Source organism: Montipora foliosa, chromosome 7 (genome assembly GCF_036669935.1).
Source record: "Montipora foliosa isolate CH-2021 chromosome 7, ASM3666993v2, whole genome shotgun sequence".
Taxonomy (NCBI): Eukaryota; Metazoa; Cnidaria; class Anthozoa; order Scleractinia; family Acroporidae; genus Montipora; species Montipora foliosa.
The window spans coordinates 12,804,244-12,809,243 of NC_090875.1; positions in this window are offsets into that span (position 1 = coordinate 12,804,244).

Sequence of the window (5,000 nt, forward strand, 5' to 3'; positions counted from 1 at the left end):
GGCCTTGTATTCAGTCCCAGGCTGTAGCCGCCTTTGTTACTAAATGTAAGGACATCATGCGTCATTGAGAAACCGATTAGTGCGCATGCTCATACCCAACTATGTTTAAAGAGGGAGGCAAACTGCCTCAACTTTACAAAAAGAAATGTTGAATGGCTGTTGAAGCAGAGTTTAAATGCTTTTAAACACCTTCAACATCGATTCAACATGTTTCAAAACGGTTCAAATAGGGGATTAAACGGTTTCACCATCGCTGTTCCACAAAATCGAACGGATGTTGAAACAAATGTTGAGGCCGATTTCCCGGGCCTTAAAGGCTACGGTATCGTTGTGGCATCTCAACTAGATTACTCCAACTCAAGTTCATCAAGTTTAACATTATTAGTTCGATTTATTTTGCACCATTTACAACTACTAAGCAGTTGACTAAAAGCATGGTAAGTAGGAAGAAATACAACAAAAACTACCTTTTATACGGTTTGTTGAGGCCGGTGCAAATGGTTCGACGTCCTTTCCATTTTCTTAAACGATGTTGAACGATGTTGACATCTGGAGTGGGCAAACGGTTTTAACACACTTTGAAACTCATTCAACATCGAATCAAGTTCATTTCAAAATGTTTCATTTTGGTTGAAAGGAAGGGGGGAGGTTGGGGGTAAACGGTTTTAACACGCTTTGAAACTCATTCAACATCGATTCAACTTCATTTCAAATTGTTTCATTTTGGTTGAAAGGAAAGGGGGAGGTTGGGGGTAAGGGGATTTAACTCACTTTGCAACTCATTCAACATCGATTCAACTTCATTTCAAAATGTTTCATTTTGATTGACAGGAAGGGGGAAGGGTGGGGGAAAACGCGGTTTCAACATCGCTGTTCAACAAAATTGAACGGATGTTGAAGCAAATGTTGAAGTCGTTTGCCCGGCCTTTTTTTTTTACAATGCGAAGAGGCCAAAGGAGAGCAACTTTCAGTTCTGGCCATTACCACGTTCAATAAAGAAAAGGGAAGAGATATGATCAAGTGCTTTGACCAACAGTGACCAACTCATTCACATATTCTAGAACTGGATTGACAGGAACGGTATAGGTGGTTTTCACGTTATGTAATCGCCGCCATGTCAAAGGGTGAACGGAAACAAAATAGGGAGTTTAAGAACGACGACAGCTACAGCAACGACAACGCCAACAAGCAGTAATATTATTGGTTAAAAGAACCAAAATGATCCTGCTGCACGTGCAGCACGCATTTTTGTACATTTCTCTCCCGTACTCGTCAAAACTACTACGTGAAATGACCTAATTTAAGATTTTTGACGACAACGGGGACAAACTACAGTGACTCTTTCAGTCTCACTCTTTACTTCAAATCCGTCCGTATCAATGCGGTTATAGGACACTTCGCCCATATTGAATAATATGAACAAGATAAAACAATCATAGAATAGCTCAAACTTATATTTTGAAGCGACGTTTTCGTCGTCGTAGCCGTCTTGGTTTCTTAAACCCCCTAATATCTTTCATTCACTCCTTTTGTTCGTCAACCGGCAATCATAAATTGTTGTCTGTGTCTCTTGAGATTGGTTGCAAACCTCCTGTTGGAAGTAGAGAAAGATACGTTGATGTACGCTCTCGTTATTGTCTAAATCTAAAATTTGGATGATGAAAAGAACACATTTTGTTTTAAAGAGAACAGTAAAAGTCTGAAGAAAAGTTAAACGTGCTGCCTGTATTACGATTATTTAAACACACTAATTCAATAACATTTTCCTTTTCTGTCGTTATAGTCAGGGAGCAGAAACCGAAAAATAAGAGTTTCGTTCAACCATCGCCTGATTCTTATAGAGAAAGACCTCCTGATTAAGGCCAGGTAGTTCGTAAAGTTGAATTGTGGTATAGGTTTCGAGTTAAGGTGATGTTTTCTTGCCCACCTCACGGCTCAGCATGGAAACGAGGCTACACACTCAAACGCAGTTTACATCGCTATTTCTTGGTGAAAATCAACGAAATCAGACATTTAAGCTAAATTCACTAAACACACATTTGCTTCATTTGGAAGTTATTAAGTATGTCAAGTGATTGGTCACATGATTTTAACCGTGACCAGTAACAAATCTGTGACTAATAACAAACGTGCGTTCGCCGTTGTTTGGAAGAGCAGCCTCGCAAAAACAAAACATGTATCCCTTCTTTATTAAATTAACTTTCTTTTGCTCTTTCTATCGTCTTAGCAAAGCTTTTGGGAATAAAAACTGTTTACTGTATATCACTTTTATCAGTCTACAGCTAGCTCGCAAACGAGGCTAGTCCCTTGAAGGCAAACAAACAAATCACTTGTAAATGAAAAAATAAAGAAAATGTCGCCGTTACTCGTTTCTGATTTAAGATACTGCAATATTCGGATTTGTGACTATAGTACTAATGACAACAACGAGAATTATTGTTCTCACTCTGAATCAGAGTCCTCGGAATCAGAATCAGAAATGAAGTCTAACAGAACTCCGAGCGGATTTCTACACATGTCACTGCTGGCCATGCAATAACATGCCTCTGAACATGATAAGCCTGTGGTGTTACACGAGCAGTTGCTCTGACACCCGCTCTGACATGTGCAAGTCGTCAGTTCCAAAAGGCTACTCGGGGCTGGCTCTAACGTCATGTAAACCGGCTTCAGTGAGGAGTCTTCCCCATAGGCAGCCCAAGTTCGCGTCACTAGAGAGCGTGTAATAATTGATTACTAGTGGAAGATGACCTTTGAGTAAAAGCGGTGTTGCGTTACAGGCAGCCGTTGAGAATTTAATCGCGTTGTAAGACTTTGTATGGGAAACAAAATACCGAAGATTATGAAGCCTAAAAAACGCTCAATTTAACGTTCATTCAATTAAATGAATAAAAATGACTTACCTCTGGTGTATTTTTGTGCCTTTTGAGCTTGTTTTACCGTTTCGGGAATTCCGTGTTTTCAATGTTCTAAGACGAAGTCAAGGCTGCACACTACGATTCCGACCGTTGTCAGCTCATAGGCGGTTTGCGACTCGAAAATCCATCCCTGCCGCGATTTTTTCACGCAAAGCTAAAGCCACATCATTTGCGAACCTCGGTGAATGTTTCGTCGTCAAAAATCCCCACGCACTTGGCTGGAAATGAGCATTTTGTGCTTCCGATTACACGATAGCTGATGAAGTTAGTGGCTGGTGACACTGTATCACGACACGGAGCTTGGATCCGAGGTCAAATCAACTCCACCCGACGAGGTACAGTCATTTCATGTACAACACTTACCCCATCCCCACAGCGGCTTCTCGTAACCATGGAGCTCGTCGAGAAGCCGCTGTGGAGATGGGGTAAGTGTTGTACATGAAATGACTGTACCTCGTCGGGTGGAGTTGATTTGACCTCGGATCCAAGCTCCGTGTCGTGATACAGTGTCACCAGCCGTTAACTTCATCAGCTATCGTGTAATCGGAAGCACAAAATGCTCATTTCCAGCCAAGTGCGTGGGGATTTTTGACGACGAAACGTTCACCGAGGTTCGCAAATGATGTGGCTTTAGCTTTGCGTTAAAAAATCGCGGCATTGATGGATTTTCGAGTCGCAAACCGCCTATGAGCTGACAACGGTCGGAATCGTAGTGTGCAGCCTTGACTTCGTCTTAGAACATTGAAAACACGGAATTCCCGAAACGGTAAAACAAGCTCCAAAAGGCACAAAAATACACCAGAGGTAAGTCATTTTATAGAATGAACGTTAAATTGAGCGTTTTTTAGGCTTCATAATCTTCGGTATTTTATTTCCCATACAAAGTCTTACAACGCGTTTAAATTCTCAACGGCTGCCTGTAACGCAACACCGCTTTTACTCAAAGGTCATCTTCCACTAGTAATCAATTATTACACGCTCTCTAGTGACGCAAATTTGGGCTGCCTATGTCTTCCCTCACCCACCCATTACTTTCGGGCAGCGGGAGATGCTGGATTGCAGTCAGAGCCTTTCTCCAAACAAACGTCTGATAGTTGACTCTTTTCAAGTGTTGCAGCGGCTGTCAGATGTGGGTGGGAGAAGCTCGTTTTTCTGCTTTCTGTTCTGACAAAACAGGAAATACCTCAACTCATCCACAGTGCGTGGTTTCATCCTTGAGCTCGGGTAGAGATCACATTGGGTGGCGACGCCATCACTCAGGTTTCTCTCGGAACCTAGAAGACCTAGACTGTCTTGATGCTGTTCATGGCGTAATAGAACTTGCCATCCCTTTTTCTTACCGATCCCGGCAAGGGCGCTAGTGGAGTCGTATCCAGTAATGGCGTGTAAGGCTGGAAGGGCACGACACATTTTTTCGCCAAGCTCTTGCGATACGTCGTGAACTGGAACATAACGGACACGGTCTTTCACGCCAGTTTTGAACCAAAATTCAGTGCAGTCGATATCAGAGAAATGGGATACGCTGAGAGCAAGAACATCCGTGTCTGGTGATTGTAAGACAATACGACACGCTGGATAGGTATCTGCAACATACTTAGCATGCAACAGTAACCTGTCGAACAATAATACACATTTAATTAATGATTATATCATGTTGTTGCACTAATAAAAGGGTGTTATGTTTTCAATTGGATTGAGATCGACGTTTGAGATTCGACTTTATAGCTGGACTTAAGAACCTATTTATCTCACCTTGTGTCTGCTTCTTCGTGGTCTGATTCCAGAACGTCCACGTCTTCGCAGTGACCTCTTCTGACTATCACTGCCCGTCTGCCATTCTCAAATCCTCCAGCAATGACAAGATTCGTCTCAGGAGGAAGCTGCTGCCGTCCTAAGAGGCAAAACGACTCTGACAGATAGTCACATAGATTTGTCTTGTTCTGCGGCTTGGGAATATACTTCCCCCACTGTTTCGGTACAGGAGTAGAAGGTCCGCGGATCTTAACCTCCAACGAAGCGTTCAGGGAACCTCTGCGTGCACGTTCTCCTGCTTTTATCGACACATCCCAGTATTGGTCGAAGACA